This window comes from Mus musculus, chromosome 6 (assembly GCF_000001635.26).
Source record: "Mus musculus strain C57BL/6J chromosome 6, GRCm38.p6 C57BL/6J".
Lineage (NCBI taxonomy): Eukaryota > Metazoa > Chordata > Mammalia > Rodentia > Muridae > Mus > Mus musculus.
In genome coordinates, this window is record NC_000072.6 from 144668285 (window position 1) to 144695769 (window position 27485).

The following is a 27485-nucleotide window of genomic DNA, read 5'->3' on the forward strand; positions in this document are numbered from 1 at the left end:
ATGTGATCCCAGCAGGGCATAGCAGTGTACACAGGTAATCCCAGCAGGGCATAGCAGTGTACACATGTGATCCCAGCAGGGCATAGCAGTGTACACATGTGATCCCAGCAGGGCATAGCAGTGTACACATGTGATCCCAGCAGGGCATAGCAGTGTACACAGGTAATCCCAGCAGGGCATAGCACTGTACACATGTGATCCCAGCAGGGCATAGCAGTGCACACATGTGATCCCAGCAGGGCATAGCACTGTACACATGTGATCCCAGAAGGGCATAGCAGTGCACACATGTGATCCCAGCAGGGCATAGCACTGTACACATGTGATCCCAGCAGGGCATAGCAGTGTACACAGGTAATCCCAGCAGAGCATAGCAGTGTACACATGTAATCCCAGCAGGGCATAGCACTGTACACATGTGATCCCAGCAGGGCATAGCAGTGTACACAGGTAATCCCAGCAGGGCATAGCACTGTACACATGTGATCCCAGCAGGGCATAGCAGTGTACACAGGTAATCCCAGCAGGGCATAGCACTGTACACATGTGATCCCAGCAGGGCATAGCAGTGCACACATGTGATCCCAGCAGGGCATAGCACTGTACATAGGTAATCCCAGCAGGGCATAGCACTGTACACAGGTAATTCCAGCAGGGCATAGCACTGTACACATGTGATCCCAGCAGGGCATAGCAGTGTACACAGGTAATCCCAGCAGGGCATAGCACTGTACACATGTGATCCCAGCATGGCATAGCAGTGCACACATGTGATCCCAGCAGGGCATAGCACTGTACACATGTGATCCCAGCAGGGCATAGCAGTGTACATAGGTAATCCCAGCAGGGCATAGCAGTGTACACAGGTAATCCCAGCAGGGCATAGCACTGTACACAGGTAATCCCAGCAGGGCATAGCAGTGTACACATGTGATCCCAGCGGGGCATAGCAGTGTACACAGGTAATCCCAGCAGGGCATAGCAGTGTATACATGTAATTCCAGTGGGGCATATCAGTGTACACAGGTAATCCCAGCAGGGCACAGCAGTGTACACATGTAATCCCAGCAGGGCATAGCACTGTACACATGTGATCCCAGCAGAGCATAGCAGTGCACACATGTGATCCCAGAAGGGCATAGCACTGTACACATGTGATCCCAGCAGGGCATAGCAGTGCACACATGTGATCCCAGCAGGGCATAGCACTGTACATAGGTAATCCCAGCAGGGCATAGCAGTGTACACATGTGATCCCAGCAGGGCATAGCAGTGTACACAGGTAATCCCAGCAGGGCATAGCACTGTACACAGGTAATCCCAGCAGGGCATAGCAGTGTACACATGTGATCCCAGCAGAGCATAGCAGTGTACACAGGTAATCCCAGCAGGGCATAGCAGTGTACACAGGTAATCCCAGTGGGGCATAGCAGTGTACACATGTGATCCCAGCAGGGCATAGCAGTGTACACATGTGATCCCAGCAGGGCATAGCAGTGTACACAGGTAATCCCAGCGGGGCATAGCAGTGTACACATGTGATCCCAGCAGGGCATAGCAGTGTACACAGGTAATCCCAGCAGAGCATAGCAGTGTACACATGTAATCCCAGCAGGGCATAGCACTGTACACATGTGATCCCAGCAGGGCATAGCAGTGCACACATGTGATCCCAGCAGGGCATAGCAGTGTACACAGGTAATCCCAGCAGGGCATAGCACTGTACACAGGTAATCCCAGCGGTGCATAGCAGTGTACACAGGTAATCCCAGCAGGGCATAGCAGTGTATACATGTAATTCCAGTGGGGCATAGCAGTGTACACAGGTAATCCCAGCAGGGCATAGCACTGTACACAGGTAATCGCAGTGGAGCATGGAAGTGTGCACTTGAATGTCCCAACCCTGGGAAGGTAGAGACAGATGGTTCCTGGGATAACTGGTCACTTATCCCAGTGAGGCCATTAAGAGGCCATGTCCCTACAAAACAAGGTAGATGGCCCCTGAGTAATAGTAATACCTCGAGTTAACTTCTGATCACAACACACATGCACACACGAGTGCATGCATGTGCAGCTGCACACATATGTGTGCCCTCCACAGGCATATGCACAATATACTCACACAAATAATAATAATTAATAATAAATAATATGAACCTTTAAAAGAGACCTTTCATAGAATGCTGGTGTCAGTTCCTATGAGGCAAAGCCCACAAAGCCACAAAGCAAAAACATTCAGCTTAGTAACTGTTGCTGTCTCCTTTTCTTCTCTCCAGTCCTTCTCAAGTCACTGCCCTTAGAGAAACAGGAAGTGGTAAGGGCCTTATCTCAGCATCTTGCTGTACTGATGGTAACTTGCTTTCCCAGCTGTGAATTCCCAGTTTCTTTCACCATCAAATGACTAAAGGATGTTCCCACACGACGGTGCATTCCCAGAAGCCTAATGAGGTCATGCTGCACACTCCAGAACAAAGCCTTGATTTCTAGACTGGATTCTAGGCATTATAATGAGTAGAGTCTAGATACTTCCTAGCAAACTGTCTCCGTGTTTATATGTCTCTCCAAGGAAGTTCTAGTCACAGGAAGTTTCTTTTGTTCTCTTCTGGTTCTCTGGCTTAAAGAAATGCTGGGTACCCACAATGCCCTTTGTGGGTTTCATTGTTCTCAGCTAACAGGAAAGAGGATGACATCACAGGCCTGGGGATTGGTTCTGGGTTCTGAGAACCTTGAAGAGCCAGGGAAGTGATAAAGACATCAGTGTATCAGGCTACCACAGAAAGCCTGTGCCTAGAGCATCATTTTACTTCTGAGGCAGCTCACATAAGGATGGCTCCTCCAGTCCACATGACCAAGAATGAATGCTCCAGATCTGTATGTCAGCTGCACCTTATGGCTTCTCATTTTTCTGAACTATAAAAGGAGGTTTTTGTTTTTGTTTTTCAAGAATGTAGCCAACTGCTGAGGACAGAAAAAAAAAATGAAGTCAATACCTGAAGATATACTAATCTTTAGTTTTCAAACATTTGATATCATGTCTTACATGATCACAAAGAAGAGTGAACTGAGATAGATAGATAGGTAGGTAGATATATAGATAGATAGACAGACAGACAGACAGAATTCTGGATCCTATGTTTCATGAAGTAAGCAAGAGAAGCATGTGGCAGTGCATTGTGGCAAAGGAGTGTCTCATCTCAGAGACTATCTGTATTGATATCAGAGAGGGGTAATGGTAAGAAATGACACTGTCTGGCCTGCCCTGTCACCTCTCTCACAGTGCTGGTGGCAGCAAAGAAGCTTAATCAATGCAACAGAAGTGACATTTTGCAGTCAAATTAAATTAGATGGAAAGGAAAAGGAAAATCTGAGGTCCATCCTAAAGGCTGGTCCTCTTACCAGCCAGGTCATCTCCATGGTAACTAACCCTCTCTGCAGAAAGCATGTCCAGTGGACGACACTGGTATCCGCCGCCACATCCGGTGGCTTCCCGAAAGCTTACACTATAAGTAACAAAGGAAGCTTCCCCCAACCCATCAGCAGAATGACAGGGAATCTGACCACCAGCCAGCCACAGAGAGATAGTCAACTTCTGACACTGTGGGCCTAACAAATGGGCAAGTGTAGGGCAGACCCAGCTAAGGGGGTGGTGTTCAAACTGCCATCTTCTCAGAATTGCTTTTACTTGGGCTATAAACCTTCCTGGACCCTGTAAGACTACCTTTGCACTCTGAGGGACAATCTGTCTAATATTAGAACTGTCATTTGTGAGTTCTCCTCCACTCCGGTGCTGCCTCTGAGGTGACTTCCCATCCTTGTGAGGTGTGTGACAAGCCAGGAACATTAATGGATGTAAGGGTGAGTCCTCACTGGCAAAAGCGAGACAGCAGCAGCTGAAAGTTCTTCTGGGGGAGTTTCCTCCACACACATTCTGGAAGTCTGGCATCTACCTGGTAAAATGCAGCTAGCCCAAACCCTCACTCTTATATTTAGTGTCCTCTACTAAGTGACCAGACAACTACAGAAAGAAAAGGGGAAATATTACCTTTTTAGAGAACAATTGGTTACATGGCTGACATGCCCCAAGCCGATCTGTAAGGCCATAAAAAATGGCCCAGAGGGTTTTTTCATCAAATACACTAATTTTGGATTTTGCCACCATAGCCGCCAACGTGAAAAGATAGAACCCACAATATAAGATATGAAACATACCAGCCCATGTCTATCTTACTCAAGAGAGCTGGGAAGAAAATGGTTTGGTGTGAGGTGGGTTTCCACCGGTGGCTATGAAGCCGTGAGTCATGATATTCCACCCCTGATAGAACAGCAATAGGCATGAGTCAACTGGCATCGGGAAAGAATGGCTCCTCTTGGTGGGTGACACGTTCATATTGTCATGCCAGCAACTGTGCTTGACTGGGGTTACACCACAAGCTCTCGTCTCCTTTTCTGCAGCACTAACTTGATTTGGCTTGGGTGCCTTGTGCTACTATAATGTCATAGGGGCTGGAGTATGACCTCATAGGGGCTGGGGTATGACGTCAGCAGGGGCTGGGGAGGGGCTCAGTGAGTAAGGAGCTCATTTTGTAAGCAGAGGTTCAGAGTCTCTTCCCCAGAGCCCGTGCTAAGAAGACAAGCAGCACGTGTGATGCTGTGTGCTGTGAAGCCAGCACAGGCATGGCAGGCAGTTGGCTGGTCAGGGGCTTCTGCAGGGAGAGGCGATTGTTGCCAAACTGGACAACACAAGCTCACTTTCCAGGGCCTGTGTGATCGAAGGAGGTGACTGACATGTGCAAACTTCCTCTAACTCTGTAAGTACATTCTGACATGTGCATGCCCATACACATACACTGACATGTGCATTCACACACACACACACAGAGCACACATTAGAACAAAGATAGCTGTAAGCTCTCTATAATTAAGGGCGAGAGACACACTCAGCAGGAGAAGAATTTGCTCCTCTTGGAGAAGACTCGGCTTTGGTCGCCAGCACCCTCATGGCAGGTAACAACGGCTTGTAATTCTAGTTTTAGGGAATCTGATGTTCTCTTTGGCCCGCTCTACAGAGAGGTTGCTGCACATGCATGGTGCACATAAACTTATGAATATAATGAAAATACATAATAAATCAATCAATCATGGGGGTCTGTTTTAAAATGTGTTTAAATTTTGTTTGAAATTCCTTCCCAATTTTTTTGCTTTCCAATCTTACCACAGCATTGTCTATTTAAAGCCATATTTGAGCCAGGTATGGTGGCTCACATCTATGATACAAGCACTCAGGGACCAAGTTTAGGGCCACCCTGGGCCACATTGTAAGCTCCAGATCAGCCTAGTCTATGGGACAAGGCTGTTTCAATAAAATAATAATAATAAGATGATGATGATGGTGGTGGTGGTCGTGGTGATGATGATAAAGCTGTGTTTCTTTTCCTTTGAAAATGTATGCCTGTCTTTTATCCACAGAAACATGGAAGTAGGTTACAAACCAGAAGTGTCTGGCTAGGTCTCCACTCTAAGACACCACACTCACCATTGACAGCGCGTGGCTGGATTTAAACACACACAGACAGGAAGGGCTGCAGCCGAGGTTCAGAATTCACCACCACCAAGGAGACAGTGAGGAGCCTTAGAAGTCACTGTGTCATATTTACTTTGGAAATTGCCATTATAACTGAAATTCAGTTTGACAGCCTGGTTTTAAACTTCTAAACGCTTAGAGATTTTATCTACCTAATAAACTTGTGGCTTTATAAACCCACAAGGCTCCCATGATAGCATCTTATTTGAAAAAGGTGTGAGCCTGCCAGGTGTAAGGGAGCATTTGTGATCTCCGGATTGGTGAACCGCAAAGTGCCGATCTATTTTCAGAGATTACAGGGAAGGCACCGGTGCCACTGGTTAAGATAGCAAACTGATTTCTTCAATAAACGAGTGCTTCATTCGCTCACCACAATTTTCTAAAATTGCCCTTTTGATCTGAGGCGTCCAATCCTGCCACAGTGTAAGTTTTTATTTTGGAACACCAAAATCTATAGTCTCAGTACATATATATATATTTTTTTTCTTTACATGACTGGAAACACAAACCCTTCTCTCTTGCTTTACTTCATGAAAGGGAAAGGGCTTCTTTACACATATTTTTGTGTTTGTTAACATTTTGAGAGAAACAGAATCTTAGTCAATGATCTGAAATTTTGTGAATTTAAAAAGACATTGACAAATGAGGATTACTGTCCTTCTAGCCATGCACTAATCAAAGAATGCTTCAGACTTAGCGATTATATTTTAAAAGAGATCTAAGAACTTTTCCTCTGTGCACACATGTGTATAAACAGTGCTTAGGAAACAGAGACAGGATCGTGGTGTCAACTGGGTAGTTGGCCTAGACTGAACTGGAGAGATTCTGCTTCTTTAAAAGACTCGGTCACAGGAAATCATGAGGCGAGGAATAAAGAAAGACAGTCAATGCCAACTTCAAGCCTGCATGAGCACATGCATATATGTGCCTACACACATGCACACACACACACTTTTACCAATTTGGGCTGTGGGTATTTATCAGTGTTGGAGTTCTTGCCTAGTATGTGTGAACCCATAGGTTCTATCCTTTCTTTGATGCTTAATACATCAACAACAACAACAACAACAATCCCTGCAGAGTATATGTTTGTGTGTGTGTATGATTTGTGAATGTCAGTGTGTGCACACTCACACTGATATTCAGTATTTGTACATGTGTTTCTATTGTTTCTTCTACTATTAGCCTATTGCTTTTAGTAGAAGATATTATTTTCAGAACATAACTGTACGGATAGGTTCTCACTTAACCAATGATTAATGAAAACCAAAGACAATTAAAAAAACATTAAAGTGCAGAGAACTACTTGTCCCAGTTCCACAACCGGTCAACATGCTTGCAACTTAGCTGCCACTTCAACAAGAATTCTGCATGAAGACAGTGTAGGGCGTGGACCATTTCCAGCTTTCTGGCTGGTTGAGCACAGAATGGGGATGGATGGCTGCAATGCTGATAGAGCTGCTTAGAGATGCTGCTACTGGTGCCAAGGATCCAGCTGGGCACACGGATGAGGATGGTGTCAAGGATACATGGATGACGAGGGTGCTGCCTGTCATTCGCTGCGTTGCACTGTGCTGTGGATCTTGTATCTCATTTAACACTCAACTATACCTCTGTGGGGCAGACACTCTGTACATTTCTCTTCTGTATGAGAGAACTGAGCTCCAGCAGGGCAGAGGTTCAGAACTGAAGGCCCATCACTACTTTATGATAGGGCAGGAATTACACATGGACTCTCTGACCTCAGAACTCCTAAGCCTACCTTTGGATGTGTTTGAGTCTCATGGTGATAAGAATACCCGGCCTGCACTCACTGGTGATTGTGAAACAGGCACTGTCCCTTTAAACATTATTTTATTTTCTCATCTACTGCTGTGGAGCAAGGTGTGGCGTATTCCAATTTTGAATTTTGTTCCCGTTGAGTTTTTGTTGTTTTCTTCTTTGTTTACTTTTGAGATCAGTGTCACTCTGTAACTCTGCCTGGCCTGGAACTCCATGAAACCACCCTGCCTGAGCTTCCTAAGCACTGGGATGACAAGAGCAAGCCACCACATCCATCTTGAGTCTAACTCTCAGAGAAGATGGCAGTGAACAGGAGCCCGGAGACCAGGCTGACGGCAGATCTCCTTTCAGCACAATGGTCAGAGAAGGGGTGGGATGCTGATGAAAGCCATGCAGCCTAAACAGAAATGATGTTAGCCAGGAGCCAAATGAACTTAGGAGGCAGATGATTGGACAAAAAGCACCCAAATATCTACCAAGTTTTTAAAAGTACTTCAACACATCTATGATTAGAAATTATTTCTTGACCACTAGAAGTAACTCCAAATAACTTCTATAGAAGGCACAGTACACAGAGCTGTGGAAGATACAGTCATGGCAGCTGTCCATAAGGTGGGTAACCATAACTTCATGTTACCCACTTATTCAAGGCCACTGTTATCTTAGGGTTACACTTAGTTAATAAGACTAGTCTCATTGTGCTGCACTTCAGGAAAATGCTGTGGGTTTTGTTGTGTCTGCACCTTGGGTCTTTCTGTTTTCATAACTTAGGAAGCGAGAGAAAGAGCAGAAGGAGGGGAGGACTGAAATACAGCCAATAATTAAGAGATTCGACAAGTTTGTGCTTAAACTTCTCTAAGTAAACATTTTAGAACCACCCATAGGTGATGGAAATTCATTAATTAGTGTATTATCTCAGCCCTCTGAAGATCAGTGCATGGACACAATTTTGTAGGACACACACTGGTCTGAAACAACAGTGGAGTCTTCTGGACAGAGAGAACAGAAGTCTCTATACTTCAACATGTTGTGGAAGTTTCCAAAACCCTACATTCTTCACTCAGGTCTTCCTCCCGTGCCAACTTTAGGACGGTTAATCCACCAACTCTCTAGAGAAAGCCCATTCCTTGGCTGGAATAAGAATTACCCAGAATCTAAAACAAACAAACAAACAAACAAACAAAACAAATCAAAACAAAGAACCAAACCAAACAGTCAGTGGGTGGGCCCCAAAGACTATTAAACCAAATTGTTTAAAGATGAAGTAAATACATACATGTATATATATATATATATATATATATATATACATATATATATATATCCATTTGAAGTCACCGACCCAGATGGATCAAGACTCTACCACATGAATTCTTATTTCCACAAATCTTCTCTTTTCCCCCTCAAAATACACAGCAATTTGAAAGTGCATCCAAGGAAGTCATTGGTGAACAGATTCTGACTATGAGAACCGTCCAGAAAGTATTAACATCACTCTTGAGTTCATAGACACCCACTGCCCCTTATATGTCTGCATCTTGATGACAAGGCACTGAAGCCAGCTCTCCCCTTTAAGAACAACACACACACACACACACACACACACACACACACACACACACACATCCTCATCAAAGTCTGACACCAAATCACAACTAAACTCAAAACTCTAAAAAGTAGAGATAAGTAGAGATTCATCACATACATCAGTTCTTTTTATTATTTATTTATTTATTTATTTATTTATTTATCCCTTCATTCAATAAGCAGGTAGGGCGCACCAACTTCGTGTTAGATTCTGGGAAGCCCAGGAGAAATTTAGCAATGAACGTATCATCCATATACTAGACAGATGAAAACTTGAGGAGGAAATATAGAAACCAGTAACCAGAACTCAGCATATGGATCATGATGGAGCCCCATACAGCGTGTACCCAGATGCTGAACAGAGGGACAGGCTTGGGTGTTAGCTGAGCCAAGAAAGGAGGAAGGAAACTGTGGGCACAGAAAACAACAGGTGCAAAAGCCAAGAAAGGTACCGTACACCAGGGACCTCGGATACCACACCGTCTGCGGCAGAAGCGGGGTTGGGGAGCTTGGACTTCACCCTTGATTAACGTTAGAGCCCAGGATGGCTTTTCTGGAAAGATTTAACAGCTCAATTTGCATGTTGGAGAAGTCTCACCAGCAAAGTGGTTTTGAAAAGTTCAGCACTGAACACAAAAGGCACCCGATTGTGGACTCCAACCCGGAAGAGATGAGGAAGCAACTGTTGTAGATATCTTCAAGGGTGTGGGGGACCTGGCTGCTCAGCAGATAGAGTGTGGGAGAGAACAAGATGTCCTGAGTTTCCAGGCTGGATCTGGTGAGGAAGAGTCAGACATGTCCTCTGTGTGGCATTGCTAAGGTCAAAGCCTGGATCTGAACTTTTTCTCTGTGTGTAAAACTGGACCATATTGTTTTATCCTCCTGGGCCTCTGCTATCATCAGAGAGATGGGCGTGGAGCTGAGGTGCCTTCTTCAAAGGACATTATGAAGGTGGAATGAGCACATGGGCAATGTGTTATGTGCGTGTGGATGCCTACAGCCTGTTAGCAACAGCCCTTGCAGACCTAGTGATGAGATCTACAGAGACACTGGTGGAGATGCTCTTTATCCATGAGTAGAAATGTTCACTGCCAAGGCTTGAGCCTGGCTATGCAAGAATGGCCCAGGTGTTATAAAACTCCAGGATTTACTCAGTTGCTCCCAGGTGAGAAGAGCTTAATCAAACAGCCCCCAAGATAGCTCTTGATGTGTGCTACCCTGTCGGTTTTATTGTCTTATTTTTAATGCTTGGACACATCTGTCCCTCAGGGCTTGAGGTATCATCAACATGTCCCATGGCTGTAGATGTTTTCTTTAAAATATTCATGCTTCCATCCATTTTCAGTTTTCCTCATATTTAAAGATTTTTAATGATGTTTCAAAAAACATTCAGAGATTTTACACCTAGATTCACAATGCCTGGTCTATTTCTACCCAATTTTGTCCTGGAAGGGGTCTTCTATTTCTGAACTGGTTCCTGACTCTCATTCTAAAGTTCTCCTTTCTCATAGCTCTTTATATGGTATTGTTTTTCTCTCCCTACTTCATCTACTGTAGACTCGTGACCCTGTGATGCTTTGAACTGAACTCAAAGCATTAGAGCTTCAAGTCTATATCTAAACAAATGGAGCCCTTTCTCAGATGCCCCAAGTCACTGTGGCTGTAGAAAAAAAAACATTAAAGCAACACAGCAAAGTCCGGCAGACACAAGCAGCGTATGAACAGACATCTATGTGGAATGAAGGAATCTGGTTTCACTTTGTAAAGTTTGCTGAGTGGGTGCTCAATACATTGTGCTAAGCCCTCAATTACAAATGCTGAGTATCCACAAGGGAGGAGAAACACTGCATACCAACTATCGTTCTCTCCATCGAGCTAACTGATTACAATTGGAGTTTCCTCAAAGGAGCTTGTTGTATAATTTGTCTCATTACTACTGAAAAGGAAATGGAAATCAAGGACTTGAGGGCAGGAAACAGTAAGCAAATATGATCAAAGGTTTACTGCATGAGATGTGGGTTTAGTGGAAAAGTAATAAAAGGAGATTAATGTCACAGCAGATAAAATATAATCAAACTTTGAACTATTCATTAAGCTAATACGCTTTAAAATTGTAAGGCATATAAGTAACCATATGGGAATATTCTTAAAGCATTGGGTGCAGATACCTTTCATTGGAAACCAAAGCACAAACCATACAGACAGCCGACACTGAGTACCCTTTATTGCCTTTCTACTAATTCTAGGTTGAAATGTACTTTGAATTTGATTGCCCAACCACCCACATCTCTATCATATCATCTCTAAGCATCACTACATCATGTGCCTCAATCTTGTGAGAACAGCCAGCTAAAGATGGATCATTACTAACACATTCGTAACAAAGGAGGCAGTTAAGAGCAACAAGTATGATCAGGAGAAGTAAATTTAGACTAAATTCCAAGAAAGAATGTTCAACAGAAAGGACGGATGAAGGCAAGAATCTGCTGAGACCAGTGGTAGAGAGCAGAGGAACACGTAAACCCCTGAAGGATGGCTTTCCATTCCTGAGAGTGCTTTCTAGAGGACACCCAACAGTGAGCTAACTGGGCCGGGGGTGGGGGAGGGAGAACAGAAGCTCCTCATGACTTGGGAAGATTACACATGAAAACGTGGATTGACTGGCTTCCTTATGTCATATGAAGATGGAATTTTTTTTTCTTTCAAATCAATCTCTTATGACAAGTATCAGGGGATCATTTCATGGAAATCTATGGAACCCCAACAATCAGAGGCCAACACTCAAGTCTGACACCTCCCAGGTGAGGGAACTCAGCAGGACATATGGTTTTCCAAGTCTCTGGTTCATCAGCTGATAATGAGCACAAGTAAGCCCCGGTTGCAGAGCTGGTAAAGTTGAAACATGGTGATATTGGTGAATATAATGTGATCAGCAGGCTCAGAGCACTGCCTGGGAGCAGCAAGGACTGAGTAGCTGGCAGGCACTCTTACTTGGTTTTAGCCTTCCCTTGAGTGAGACATGTTGCCCCATTACTACCACTCAGAATCCTTCCATTGAAAATCAAGTTTCATTCTAGTTCTCCAGAGAAAAATTCCATTTTTTTTTTTTTTTAGGCCAGAACTTTCTCAGACATGTGGCAAGAGAGGTTGAGGTACTTATTTCTTTCTTAACATTAATTCAAAGTTCATGAACACCCAGAGATCTGGGTCACTTGCCTTATGACACCCCTGACTTCTTTACTTTTTAAAGAAATATGAATTTCAAACCTCAATTAACCAGATGTAAAAGAGTTAAGGTGTCCAAGCAACCATATCATATTTCCATTAATTTTTTTTGCTATCTAATTAGAAGTATATCTTTTCTCAGTGCTTGAAAAGTAATACCAATATATATTATCTGGGCTTTCAATCTTAGTGCGGGCATTGTCATGTACAAAATCTAAGTTTTTCAAATATTAGGATGTCCCTACATCTGTACCCAGAGCATCATTGTTTAAAGTGTTGCAGAGAGTAAAGATGTCCACAGTCTTTACGGTCTCTGTGCACTAAATTCATTCTTGGGCTCTGCTCATTTATTCTAAACATTAAACGGAGTAGAAGGGGTAAGGACAGGTTGATCATTTAAGATGTTCCTAGAAGTCTGGTGAGTTAAGATATGAAGAGTGAAAGGTGTCACTGATGTGTGTGTCACTGATGGAAGAATAAGCGTGTCTTGAGCTGTAACGTAGAAAGTCATAAATGAGCTAATTAAATGACAATAGTACAGCTTTCACATACCAGTTATATCATCAAAAAATTCTTCAGTAAGTTTATGCACTTTTAATAAGCACGAGCATTAGTCAGCTTAAAAAAAGACAAAAAGCAAGAACCGTGATGTGTTGATCGCCTATAGATCCAAACTAGACAAAACAAAGGCTCGTGAGTGCGTTTGTTCATTAATTCTTAAAAAGCCAGACTCTGAGTTGTTATCATGTCAACTGGCACCAGACCATACTCAATTTAGAGCAGTACAAAGTGGAGCCCAGAGTCTACAATGGTAGGGTTTTGATCACACTAATTAACAGCCATTTTGTTTAAAATAAACAGATACGAGTCTAATTGCCTTTTTTACATAAGAAAGAGACTATCTTAAAAGTTAAAAACATGCAAAAAGAAAGATCAGACAAACGCCACTCAGATAAGCAAAGTGTGTGAAAGGGACTTGAGGAAGTCTGGGTTGCTCTGACTGACAGCCCTATGGAGCCAAGGAATTAAAGGCTTGCAAAGGTGAAAGGGACCCTGAGGTGAAGGACTACAATTACCCACCCTCCCACAACTCTCTTCACAAAGCTGCCTGCGCTCCACCTTTGTCTGCAATGGGCTGATCAAACTAATTAGGACGGAACCACTCATTATAGGCAAATGATTTCTCGTACCCAGCATTCCTTGCCTGACGAGGAAGTAATGCAACTGAAAGGTCAAAGGTAGACTGCAGTCCAGATGTTGCCCTAATCTTGTGCTACAGCAAACGAGCCTGTAGCTCAGTGGCCTCTCTCCTCAGGCTTCCAACAGGCTGTTATTAAAGGAAGTGCCTTGCGTTTGGTTCTGTGGGTTCTCTTCTGATTGAAAAGCCACCAGTCAAGCTGATATGACCCAGAGTCTCATCTCCATAGTCTGTCAAAGGAATTCCCTGGAACCCAGAGAAGGCTGTAGTTTCCAGAGCTATCACAGGAGGTCTGCAGACTGCTGCCATTTACTTAAGAAATATACTGATATGACCTACAGGCATAATGTTATCTGTAACATAAACCCAAAACTGAGAAAGATTATTTAAAAACAGTAATTCCTGTGTGGACCGGCGCTGGCCAGCTACTTGAATGACATGTCACTCAGGCTACAAATCAGAAAACCAGTAATACCAGAGACAATAACTTAAAGTCATTGCCTGGTTCTATTTGTTTTCCATCGTTCAACTAATTAAGAAGAGTCTTGGTATGTAGTCCTGTCTAGACTGGGACTCACCATACAGCTTATAGCAATTAGCCTGCCTCAGCCTCTCAAGGGCTGGAAGTACAAGTTTCATATCCAGCCATTACCCGATTTAACCATTGCCAAAAAAAAGAATGCCCTCCATTAGGTTTCTTGTTGAACTTTGGCTTCTCACCCATCTTCCTATAAAACGTGAGCACCCTTGTTACCAACTTCACTGTATGTGGAGAGGGACTTTCCAACTCTCTGGAAAGTGAGTTGTAAAATCATGCATGTGTTATCAGCATGAGCTATATGCTATTAATTGTATTCATAATAAAACGTGATTTTAGCCCATAATACACTATTTCAACTTCATTGGTTTTCATGAGACAAAGCCTAGTGACATACCCTGAGGCAAGTTTGAGTTAACTATGTAACCCAGGATGGTTTCAGACTCATGGCAATCCCCCTGCCTCAACCTCCTGAGTGCTAGGATTACAGCTATGAGCTATTGCACCTAGGTGTATTGTGCTCCAAAGTTTGAAAGACAAACTCTCACGGATATAGATTACTGAGTAAAGATGGTATGAACATTTGTTTTTGTGAACTGAATGCCTAAGAGACATCAACTAGAAGGCCGATGTATCAATTTGAAGACGGATGATGTATCAGTTTGAATGTTGTTTTAAATATAAAACCAAGCAATGAGCTCTTCTCAACAGTTTTCCATACTATATACAGGTATGTTTTGCTTAACAGGCCTTGATTTGGTGAGGTCTATCAGACAGAAAGCCTTCTGGAACAACTTGCTTAATATAAAGAAACAAACTTGGCTTACACACCAAGAGGATCTGTTATCTATGTTGGTAACTTTAAATCCTGCTTTGCTTGTTCCATCTGGGTAACTTACTCTACAGAAAGTCACTTTAAATTGTGGTACCAATCTGTAAGAAGAACGAGAAGGGCTGGGGAGGTAGCTTGGTGGTAAAGAGCTTGCTCAGCAGGCATGAGGCCCTGAGTTTGAACCATAGCATTGGAGGAGAATATTAGACTGCTAGATCATAATTTCAAATGACTTCATGCTAAAAATTATTAATGAGAATCCTGCACAGACTAATTTATAGTGTCGTGAGCTTTCCCTTTATATGCTTTTAAAATTCTATGGCTCCTTTGAACTAAGAATCAGTGAGGGTGAGAATATATTGGGGTTGGCCTGTGCTGCCAGGCACTCAAATGCTAACTTAATACTGGCTTCCAATATCTGGTTGCCCCCAGTAAAGAGATCCTCACATACACCAAGTGATGCTATGTAAACCTTCCTCAATTTAAAACTAACTGGTTTAAAAAAAGGGGGGGGGGGGCTAGTGCCTGTGATTGGACAGTAGGGAGAAAAAGGCGGGACTTGAGGATCCAGTGAGGAGTCTCAGGAAAGACCAAGGAGAGAAGGAAGAAGACCAAGAGAGGAGGAGGCAGCCATGAGAGGAGATGGACCAGGAGGAAGAGCAAGTGACAAGGGACTTATGGCTGGGGTGTCAGTTAGAATAGCTCCACGCCTGCCCAATCTAGGCTTACAGCTTGTAAATAAAATACCTGGATTGGGTATCTTTTGGCTACACTAGCTAGCTAGAATGTATCATGCATTTTGCAAGGATGTGGCTTTCAGCAGGTCGTGAGCTTACCCAGCATGCACAGGGACTGGATCCTCAGCACTGAATAGTCTGAGCATAGTGGCACACGTGAGTGGCACACATCTCTAATCACAATGCCTGGGCAGAAGAGGCAGGAGAATTATAAGTTCGTGGTCATCCTTGGCTACATATTGAGTTTGAAGTCAGCCTGGGACATATGAGGCCATTTTTTTAAAACTATTTTTTAATTAGGTATTTTCCTCATTTACATTTCCAATGCTATCCCAAAAGTTCCCTATACCCTCCCACCCACCCACCCCCACTTTTTGGCCCTGGCGTTCCCCTGTACTGGGGCATATAAAGTTTGCAAGTCCAATGGGCCTTTCTTTCCAGTGATGGCCAACTAGGCCATCTTTTGATACATATGCAGCTAGAGTCAAGAGCTCCGGGGTACTGGTTAGTTCATAGTGTTGTTCCAGAGGCCAATTTTTAATATAAAAATAAAAGGCATGAAAAGTAGAAAAAGCCAATACATTATCCAATTATCACCTTTTTATTACTACTTGTGTGCGAGTTTATCAAATTTAGTGTATTAAACACGTGTAAGAACAGAATGTGACCCGGGCTTTTCTTTGCCGGGAGCAAGCAAGGTTCTTGAGCTCCTAAAATCCCCAGGCCCGCTGCCTAGTACATGTTCCTGGAAGAACTGGGTGACTGGATGCTCCCTGGCTGAGCTGAAGCCGACATGATGTCATGGAAGTGTGAGGCGCACTGCCCCAACCACATGGACCTCCATCGCCTCTCCCAGCATGCTGGTGCATCACCAGTGTTCTGGAATAATGAGGTCCCAACACAGGACAGCAGAAGGGTTCACGCAGCACAGAAAGAATGGATCTTGAAAGGGCAGGCAACAGGCTAACTCTGAAAAGAATTAGAAACAAGTGGAAGATATCTTCCCACTGGCAGTTTGTTTGGAGTTTTGGTTTAAGAAAAGATCATCTCATGTTGTAGCCCCCAAAGCCCTGAAATTTATGGCATAGTCAAGCCCACCCTTAAACTTGAAGCAATCCTCCTGCCTCAGCTTCCTGAGCATTGGGATTACAGGTGTGAGGCATCATTTTGTTTAGGAAAGTCTTGCAATCATCTCCCATGAAGACTGGTGTTAGATGTACCATGGCATCTGATCTTCTGCCCATGTCTGTCTGAGGGACACCACCCCTTTACAAGCCACATGTTGTGGTGTGCCAGGAGGTGGGTGCCACACTTGAGTCAGAAATGGGAGCATTCCCAGTAACCTCACAACACCCTGCTATGTCTGTTGACATTAACAGAAACAAAACAAAACAAAAACAAACAAAAAAAACAGGCCTGAAAGGAATGTTTGGATTTCTTCTGTGTGTGTGTATACATGTATGTGTGTGTATATGTGTGTGTGTGTGTGTGTGTGTATGTATGTGTGTATATGTATGTGTGTGTCTGTGTGTATATGTATGTCTCTGTATGTGTCTGTGTGTGTCTGTGTGTATGTTTGTGTGTGTGTCTGTGTATATGTGTGTCTGTGTGTGTCTGCATGTATGCGTATATGTGTGTTATGTGTGTATATGTATGTATGTGTATGTGTATATATGTGTATATGTATGTGTATGTATGTGTATATGTATATGTATGTATGTGTGTATGTATGTATATATGTGCATATGTGTGTATTGTGTATTGTGTATATGTATGCATGTATGTGTATATGTGTGTCTATGTGTACGTATACATGTGTGTCTGTGAGTGTAAATGTGTGTGTGTGTGTGCGTGTGTGTGTGTGTGTGTGTGTGTGTGTGTGTGTGTGTGTGTATTTCTCCCTTCATTCTTGAGTGTTACCATGCTTTACATCAGCATTGGTTCATGAGATGCTAGAAACCATTTATTGTGTGGTCTTTCTTCTTCAGGCATCTTCCACTTTGTGTTTTGAGACAGGGTCTCTCACTGGTCTGGAATGCCCTGCCCCCCCCCCACAGTAGGCTGGGTGGATATACAGCAACCCCAGAAATCCAACTGTCTCCACTTCCCCAGTACCAGATTAAAACCTCCAGTCACTGGACTGGGCATCTTCACATGGGTTTGAGGATTGAGCTTAGATGCTTGTGTTAGTAAGGTAAGCACTTAACTGACAGCTATCTTCCTGGCCCAGAATGCCTTAGAGTCCAGAGCACTGGCCTGGGATTTGGTGAATCACAAAGGGAAATTCCCATCTGAAAAAAAAAGTTCATAAACATTTTCAAGTAAAAAAAAATCTGCAATTAACAGTGTAATAGTCCAATAATTGTTTAGATTTTGGTTTGTGTCTTCCATTATGGCTGTGTCTACCCTGGAACTCACTGTGTACCTCAGGCTGGGCTCAAACTCTCAGCAATTCTCCTGCCTCAGCTTCCCAAGGCATGTACCATGAGTGCTGTTTGAACACAGTTCAACACACAGTTCATTGTATTTGACACAAAATCCCAAGTTGCTAACAGAAACTCCCTCTAGACAAAACAGTTTCTGCCCCTGGTGAGTCTGCTTGGGTCCTGGGTTGCCTGTTCCAGTCATGGTCATTCTGTCCCCTTTCTGGTGTGAAGGGAGAGGTTGTCAGGACACCACCTACCAGCAGTTCTTATTTTCATTGCTAAACTTGGGTATGTTCTCCACTTTTTCCTCTCTACCCCTTCCTTCCACCATGTTCTCGCTTACAGTAAATCAGAACATGATGTAGCTCTGTCTAGTCCATCCTGCTTACTAATGCAAAAGGAGCTGATACCGAGACAGTTCTAGAAACTTCTATTCATGTCATTACATCATGCTTGATCTATGGCTGGTATAGTACTTGGGGATAGTAGTAGAAACTGGATATTAAGACCTTCCTGGAGGAAGTAGATTACAGGGGCACAAGGCTTGGAGGTTATGCCTGATCCCCAGTATTTATTTGTGTGTGTCTCTCATTCCCCCACCTCATCCCCCCCCCCCTCTCTCTCTCTCTCTCTCTCTCTCTCTCTCTCCTTTCTGCCCACCATAAGATAAAGAATTTCCTCTCTATACACGCCGGCCACCATGATACCATGATATTCTTTCTACCCATGGATGAGCCAAGAGTACTTGCAATGAACCCTCTGAAGCCATATGCCAGCATCAACCTTTCTATGTTAAGTTGTTTATGTCGCGTGTTTTGTCCCAGTGATGGAAGATTCACCAACACCATATGAGAAGAACATCTTTAAGTATGAAAGTCTCAGTATAACACTTACACATACTACAATTTCACTAAGATATACAAGGTGGAAACATTCAATAAAAATCCACATTAACACCATATGAGAAAAACACCTTTAAGTATGAAGGCCTCAGTACAATGCTTGCATATATTATGATTTCAGTAAGATATACTAAGTGGAAACATTCTATAAAAATCCACATTATAAAGGGACAGTCAGACAGTTACTCACTGTGCATATATCTACTTATTAAGAGATTAGTCAACATAAGAAAAGTCTGTGCTAGATGCTGGCGTTGGCTAAAATAATCATAATTGTTAATGCATACTAGATGCCTGTTATACACAGACAGAAATCTTTTAACTTGGCCAGTGTTAACTAGTCTATTTCTGAAAAGTGCTTCTGCAACTTAGACTAGAGTAACTTAGCTACAAAGGCTCAATGAATGCACATGACCAAGTTCCCACCTCAAAGGACCCACCAGCAAGAGTGTGCACTGGGGATGTGTTTGCACTGGGGCTGCGTGCACGGGGGAGGTGTGTGCTCGGGAGGTGACTTGTAGCCAGCGTGAGACCCTCGCGCATCTGAATTCAATACTTCTGTAAACGTAAATTACTCTGACAATCCTACGTAATGTGATGGGGAGAACTTTGCTTATTCATCAGCACAGCTGCTTACAGGATCATCCATGGCCACAGATGATGCCAGATTTTTTAAAAGAAAAGAAAGCATTTGAATGGAAGAGTTATCTCTAACTCTAGTTAGATAACAGCAACACGGCCACCCTCGTCAGGCCCCGTCCGACAACGGCAGCTTCTACGGCAGGAAGCAGCAGCTGAAGCAGAGACTCATGCATGGATAAGCTGTACGTGCAACCCTGAAAGAAGTTCCACATGGCCAAAGGCAGAACATAAACAAGAGAAAAACATCAGGGGAGAAACAGAAATTGCACTTAAAAGACAGTTTCCCCTGTCACTGAGGGAAAGATGGGTGTAACTCCTCAGAGGAAAGATGGAAGAAACCAAGACCTCTTTCATTTGGGAGAGAGAACACAGTAAGATTGATTTCACTCATGGGTCACACTATCTTGGAAATGCTGACACACGGCAGTATCAGAAATAACATCTGATACCAGCAGATCACAGACAAGGGCACACACACCTGAGCAGAGATGCGCGGAGTCCCCGATCAGTGCAGAAGGCTGAGGAAGGTGGGGGAAGGAGAAAGCGTACACCTTTTAAAATTAAAATTAAACTTCAGTATGTGTGGCAACCAGTGCATTTACAAGCCAAGTAGATGTACAAAGTTAAAAGTTTGAAGGTTTTTCATTCCAAAAAGCTTAAGTTTGGGGGATATGTTCTCATTTATTTGATTAAATATTTCTTTTACTTTGAATAGACTCTGCCTTTTAAGACTCACTCAACAGATTTACAGTTCAGGGTATATATGTGAGCAAGATACAAAATTTAACTTGTATAGAATATCCTTGAATAACCATGTCAGACACAGGAACGTACAAGCGGGTTGCTGACCCGTGGTGTATATGTACTTACAGTTTTAAGTAAGAGCACCCCGTGAGCAAGAGGCTACTCCAAAGCCAAATGGGATGGTGCAGACCATAGCCCCTCAGTTCTGGGGCTAAAGTGGGATTGCAAGTTCAAAGCCAGCCTAGGCAGGTTAGACGTTCTAGAAGAGCAGCCTGGGCTGCAAGACCCACATTTTATAAAAGTCACTACAGCTCTCACGTTGATACATAATACGTATGTCCACATATTTATTCCTTAATGTAAAATCATATTTACAAGTTTATTGCCTAGGCATGCGTGTAGAAATATGCAAATATACATGCATAGGTACGTGTGAGTAGCCATATGAAATTTATTTCCTCACTACCACTATTCCAAAGTAGTGACTAAACTGCAACTGGAGATCAAGACAATATGTACGATAGCTCTAACTCAGTCACAGTGAAGCTCTTGCTCCCATTCGCTGAGTAAGGAGAGATATTTTAGAGTGATTTTCCTTTTAAAAGCATTAAGCTTCTCTAGTGATCGACAGTCATAGCAGAGAGGAGAGTGTCCCTGTGTCTACAAATGATGACAGGCAGGCACAGCTCAGAAATTGTCTGGAAACTGGACACACCTCATGAGCTCACTCACCTCCCCCAGTCCCAGCCCAACACACAACTAATTTCTCTTTCAGTGAAAGCCCTCTTGGGCTCTTCTGAGTCACTCACCACAGAAACTTGGCCATCGTTGGGACATCCCCATCTTCTGGAAGCATAATTTGGTTACTCAAATGCACAGAAAGTTTTCCACTTGGGTAAGATGGTAATTGTGAGGCCCACCTTCTTCAACGGGACAACAGCACATAGCATACTTGGTACTCCAGTTTCCAAGGACCCAGGGGCTTCTTTGTTTTAAGGGAGCATGGATGTTTCTGTCCTATAAACACAGTCATCTGCCTACAAGGGCATTGGACACTAGACAGCCAAAGGACCTTCTTGTTGAGATGAGCTACTGAATATTTAGTGGCTATCTCAAAATAATTTGGCTTTGGTGACGCTTACATTGGCTGTAAATTGATTTTCCTCAGCATCTTTTATATTTTCTTCTTATATGTGAATGTAATAAAATTAAAAATAACAATTTTCTGTTTGTGTGTGATTCATATGCCCACGTTTGTATACTTTCACAGTATGTCATACACGAGGAGATCAGAGGACGAGCTATAGGAATCAGTTCTCTGCCCACCATGTAGGTCTTGGGGATGAAGCTCTTGTCATCAGGTTTGGCTTTGAGTACTAGCTGTGACTTCTTGCCAGCCCCATCTTTTATATTTTAAAGGGATCACATTCAGCCCATTTTAAGATCAATCTCTTTATTAGTTCTGTCTCTAGGTACAGTGTGCAGTTTGCGTGTGCTTCTCTTGAATTCTCTTCAAGCAAGGAACTGTGGCACCACAGCCTACTGAGTGAGATCACAAAGGCAGAGGTGAGTTACATTTGCAGTGTCAATTATGTCCTAAGTCCGTATGTGCTACTGACCTGAAAATCTGCAAGAAATATTCAAAATTTATAGTACTGGTGAGCATCCTTCTGTCTGTATGGAGCATCCCTGATCTCAGAAAGTCTTACAAAGAAGCAAATTTGGCTGTTCATCCTGTCTGACACCAAAGCTCTCTCATTTAGCTAAGATATATATATATATATGTAGATATATATATATAGATATATCTCATATATTCTCAATAATCTGTTGCTCTTTATCATGGCTGCTGCTTATCTTCCTAGTAAGTTCTCACGTTTTCACTAAGTTCCCCCCCCCCATCTCTTATTTTAGATTCAAAAGATTATAAACATCTTGAAGGCAACAACATTATTTCCTGGAATTCAATATTACTGACACAACCAGAATGCTTTGTTGGGGATAATCTTGAGTCACCGTGTATTTCCCTCACTGATGATCCTTTAAATCATACCGATTAGAGCAGTGTGCATGTTGCTTCTTTCTTCTAGGAAAGAATAAATCATAACCAGGTCCCTTTTAGACCTTCAAACTATGGACAGTATGTGGCTCCCTACGCTAGGACTTCTTGCTCATCGGAAGTCCTTGAGTTAAAAAATGAATTTGCTTTAAGAAGCAGAACTGTATGTTCCCTGCAAGAATTATCCTTGTACACAGTCTTCCTCTTTCTTTCAAAATCGCCATGTCAGAAAGATGTCTGAAATTCTTTTCCCATGACTATTCAGGTCCTTTCCAACTAGATTATTTTAGCCTTAATTAATTTGTATTCTCCTCAACGTATAGCTTCATGGGAGGTTAGATGCTAAAAGTTTAAGTTCGGGTCTGGGGTTTCTCCAGTGGGGTATCTCTGTGCAAGCATGGGGGTTTGAGTTCAGACTTCCAGAAACCACGTTTAAAAAAACAACACAGGCATGCAGTATAAGCCTGTCTCACTAGTGGTCATAGGCAGAGACAGGGGGATCCCTGAGGCTCACTTCTCAGCTACTCTCACCAACTCAGTGAGCTTGATGGTCAGGGAAAGGCCTTATCTCAAACAATACAGTGGAGAGTGACTAAGTGTCTGATGTTATTCTGACCTGGACACACATGTGTATGTGCACCTGTGAGCACACACACACACACACACACACACACACACACACACACACACTCCTAACAATGGTAAATTTTGAGTTAGAAATGAAATACACAAAGGATAAGATTAAATAAGGCAAGGCCTTTTACAGAATATAACTTCTAAGATGTGTGGGAAGTAAGTATATTTGTACTTAGAAGGAAGAGAAAGATTTGAAGTAGATATGGGAATCTGAAGTTCCAGGACGTGTTCACAGAACACTGGCATCCAGGACGAAGCAAAAGAGTGTGGGGATGGAGAAAAGGCCTGTGCAGAGCAGCTGATGTGTTTGAATCAGAGAGCAGAGGGGAGCACACACAAGCTAGCCAACAGATCACTAATAACACAGCTCAACAGAATGAAGACAGGGAAATGTGAATCCCACATCCCAACAAACAATAACGGGAACACAGGCCAGATAATTAAAATAACATTTGGGCGGTTCTTGGCTTGGAAATAGAGGAACAATTCCAAGATTTTTCTAGCCCTTGTAATCAAAACTCCAATCTTGGAGGCTATTAAAAAATGACTTCCCCAGTAGCTCAGATGAGGCTGTGTAAGTACCTCAAAATTGGTGCTGAAAACACAGAACTGTCCAAACCCACTGTTAGCAAGATTAACTGTTGTAGCAGAGACATAGACACATCAGTCCACAAAGACCTCGGGGCACAGCTGTCTCCACCACTGGAGACACACTCCATGTGTGGTGACCTCTCTGTTCTTGTGTTTAATCTCTGTAGTGTGTGTTGGCACCCTTACCATTTATTGAAGTGGCCAGAGGTAACGTATCTAAAATGCACCTATAAAAACTATCGTGAGTTATAGGATAGAGTTAATAACTGGCAATAATGGATATTGCACTTTTTCCCACACTGAGGCCTCTTTATTCAACATTAAACATGTCAATACCCTCGCTTCAAACTTGAAGCGTGTAGCTCCCTTTTTCTGTCTACCAACAGCAAGAGGGCCTTTTCGGCCGCTAGCATTCAGATGTGTCGCCATGCTCGGCTCTCTGCTACCCTCTGACGTAACCACTACATCACATCCACACGAAGGCACTAGATGCCTCATGAGACATGCAGGTTTTTTGATTATAGGTTCTTGCCATTGCTTGTTGTTTGAAACAAAGTCTCCTATAGCCCAGCCTGGTCACTGTGTTATTATTTAGTTGAAGCTGGACTTGAACATCTGATTCTTCTGCCTCCACCTCTAAGTTCTGGGACTGCAAGCATGCACCACCATGCCTCACCATAATTATGTTTTGAAATACAGTATTTTAATAGGTTAACTGGTAGCCCGTATACCTTTCATCAGATAATGCAAAACTCAAGACCCCCCACCCCTGTGCAGACTCAGTAGCCTGGCTAAGCACTATCAGATGTGAGTCACCAACAAATCGAGTCATTGATTTAACACCAGTGGATGCATTTGGAAAATAGCTGTTTCCAGCAACCGACCACACTAGTCTTAGCAGTTACAATAGAAAGCCTTTCTTAGACCAGTGTTTCTCAACCTGTGGGCCATGACCCTTTGAGGGCTAAATGACCCTTCACTGGAGTCCCATATCAGATATCTTGCATACCAGATATTTATTTATATTACAATTCACAACAGTAGCAAAATTACAGTTATGAAGGAGCAACAAAATAATTTTACAATTGGGAGGTCACCACAATGTGGGGAACTGTGTTAAAGGGTCACAGCATTAGGAAGGTTGAGAATCACTGCTTTAGACTGAGCCCACATGGCCCCTACCATGAGCACATGGGAGAAACTCTAGTCTACTGATGTGAGCAGATCTCTTGCCTCCAAGAGCCATCTTGACCTTGGAGCCCCTCTGTTCCTGTATCTTCCTCAAGCCATTTTGCTTGCTAGTCCCTGTAATTCCTTTAAGGCACAACACAGCACTAGTTAGAAATAAGGCATCTTGCATACACTACTGGTGTAGGTAAATCTGGGGACCCCTCCAACAGAGTTCATAATTCAGTGGTATTCGCTCATGCTGACTCTTCTGGAGCCTCAGAGACCCTTCCCTAATAAACATGTGTTTGCTAATTTTTCTTTCTAGAGAGAGACTTTCTGTTGACCTTAACAGCAGTGGCCTGTCAAGCCATCCCAATGAGATGAATTTGAACTCTGATGCTGTCAGTTACTCATTGCTAACTCACTCCAACCTGGCAAGCTCTTCAAATGTAACCGTCATCTTCCAGCAAGGGGCTCACCCAGTAAGTGGGGATGTATCACAGCCAAAGGCACAACGCTCTGGCAAGATCCTCGAAGTTTCCATTTCTACTGTCAATCTAATCCATGTCACCAGATTTCTTTGGCTTTAATGTCATGGCTTTCAGTATCATTGACCCAAAAGCTTGCTAATATCTAAAATCAGCGTATCGAATGTATCCATCTCATCATCCAGAAATGTTTAAACAAATGAGAGGGGTGTGTGACTTGAAGATAGCTGGTATGAAAGCAGAAGTGGGAACGATCTGAGGGATGAGAGGAAGTGGGCAGAGGAGAAATGGGAGGGTTGTGACTCATGTATATGCAAATGCCATCATGAAACCCATTGTGTGTATGCTGACTAAAAGATCAACTTACAGCATGTTTTAATATGAAAAATAAAAGGAATGGGGGTTGAAAGACAGCTCAGCAGATGAGATGGATGAGTTTGATCCACAGGATCCCACACGTGGAAGGAGAGAACTGACTCCGGCAAGTGGTCCTTTGGCCTCCACACGCGCACCATGACATGCCTCCCACATACATAGCTATCATATAATATAGAGTATTTTTAAAAGAACAGGAAGGAAGTAAATAATAAAGCACATGTTTCATTTAAAATGAAAAAACAAACCTAGCTGCCTATATATCACCCAGATAAAAACATTAAACAAACTTTTAATTTCACTAGATGAAAAGCGCTCACTTAAAAAAATAATAGCCATGCTAGCAACCAGCATCCTAGCAGTAGGGAAAGCCCATGAATTGCTTTAAAATATTGTAGCTTTCCAAATCATACAGAAAGAAATCCAAAGGGAAAGTCTTGTCTCACCAACTGGCAAACTGTGGAAAGCTGCTCTTCGCCCCCACGACACTCACTCCAGCCACCACCGAGTCCATGAACGTATACTGAGACGCCGTTATTATTGCAGCTCACGGGTAGGTGTGCTGCAATGGTATGTTCCTACCAGTAGACTGCATGCTGCCTTTCAGTACTCTGAGAACGAGCCAGTAGGGACGAAACTCCTTGGTCTGTAAGAACTCAAGGCCTTACCTAATGTGACCTATGTCTATGGTGTCTTCAGCATCAGGGTCTCATATTACCTTCTGGTGGCTAACCAAGAGCATCAGCAATAGCCTATATCTGGGGACACCTTTGACCAACAACCTGAGGGGAGGCATCCCATACCTACATTGGAGTGGGCAGCCCACACCCAGAAGTCCAAATTGGAGTCAATGAGTTTTGCTTCTTCTTCTTCTTCTTTTTTTAAAGGATACCTAGTTGGGAGGCGTGTGGAAATGGGGTGGATCTGAAAGGGGTTGAAGAGAGGAGATGGAGGGGTAGGATAGGATGAAAATACATTGTGTTTGGAGCTGTGACGAAAGGATGGACCATCTAGAGACTGCCAGATCCGGGGATCCATCCCATAATCAGCTTCCAAACGCTGACACCATTGCACACACTAGCACGATTTTGCTGAAAGGACCCAGATAGAGCTCTCTCTTGTGAGACTATGCCGGGGCCTAACAAACACAGAAGTGGATGCTCACAGTCAGCTATTGGATGGATCACAGGGCCCCCAATGGAGGAGCTAGAGAAAGTACGCAAGGAGCTAAAGGGATCTGCAACCCTATAGGTGGAACAACATTATGAACTAACCAGTACCCCTGAGCTCTTGACTCTAGCTGCATATGTATCAAAAGATGGCCTAGTCGGCCATCACTGGAAAGAGAGGCCCATTGGACTTACAAACTTTATATGCCCCAGTACAGGGGAATGCCAGGGCCAAAAAGTGGGAGTGGGTGGGTAGGGTATGGGGGACTTTTGGGATAGCATTGGAAATGTAAAAGAGGAAAATACCTAATAAAAATATGAAAAAAAGAAAATACATTGTATAAAATTGTCTAGTAATTAATAAAATATTTCAAAACATATAAATTGTTTATGCATTTTAGCTCTTCAAAATCTAACTGACATACTCTAAATGTCATCAGCTGTTTCTTTTTATAAAAAAAGAAAAAAAAACAGTAAGTAAATGTAAGGTGGCTATAGATGAGAGAGCTCTTTTCAAGGTAGGATAGTCTATGACTGTTCAAGAGAGGTATAGGACACCAGATTACAAATAGATAAATATTACCCTAACCGTTCTTTGAATATTCTCCATCACTATTTCTTTATTAAAAAGTATGCAAATTAAAATCCTTTGTAATATCCCATTTTATAAATGAGTCATTTTAGAGGGACCCAAATCCCCTCCAGCAGGGCATTTATTTTCTGCAGCTGCATGTCCAAGGGAAGGGCCCTCCATGCCGATGCTGGATCCCACTCAAGTGAGTTATCATCGTGACTTCCCGAGC

General features: G+C 43.1%; 1 protein-coding gene and 1 long non-coding RNA gene across 6 annotated transcripts in view; one reads left to right on the forward strand and one right to left on the reverse strand.

Moving 5' to 3' along the window:
- The window catches only part of Sox5 (SRY (sex determining region Y)-box 5), a 953863-nt gene that overhangs the window by 839860 nt on the left and 86518 nt on the right, over positions 1-27485 (reverse strand). The window lies entirely within an intron of this gene.
- On the forward strand, positions 4584-25548 carry Sox5os3 (SRY (sex determining region Y)-box 5, opposite strand 3). The gene is made up of 3 exons (NR_040519.1): positions 4584-4808; positions 21655-21760; positions 24976-25548. It is a non-coding gene; the product is annotated as an SRY (sex determining region Y)-box 5, opposite strand 3 (long non-coding RNA).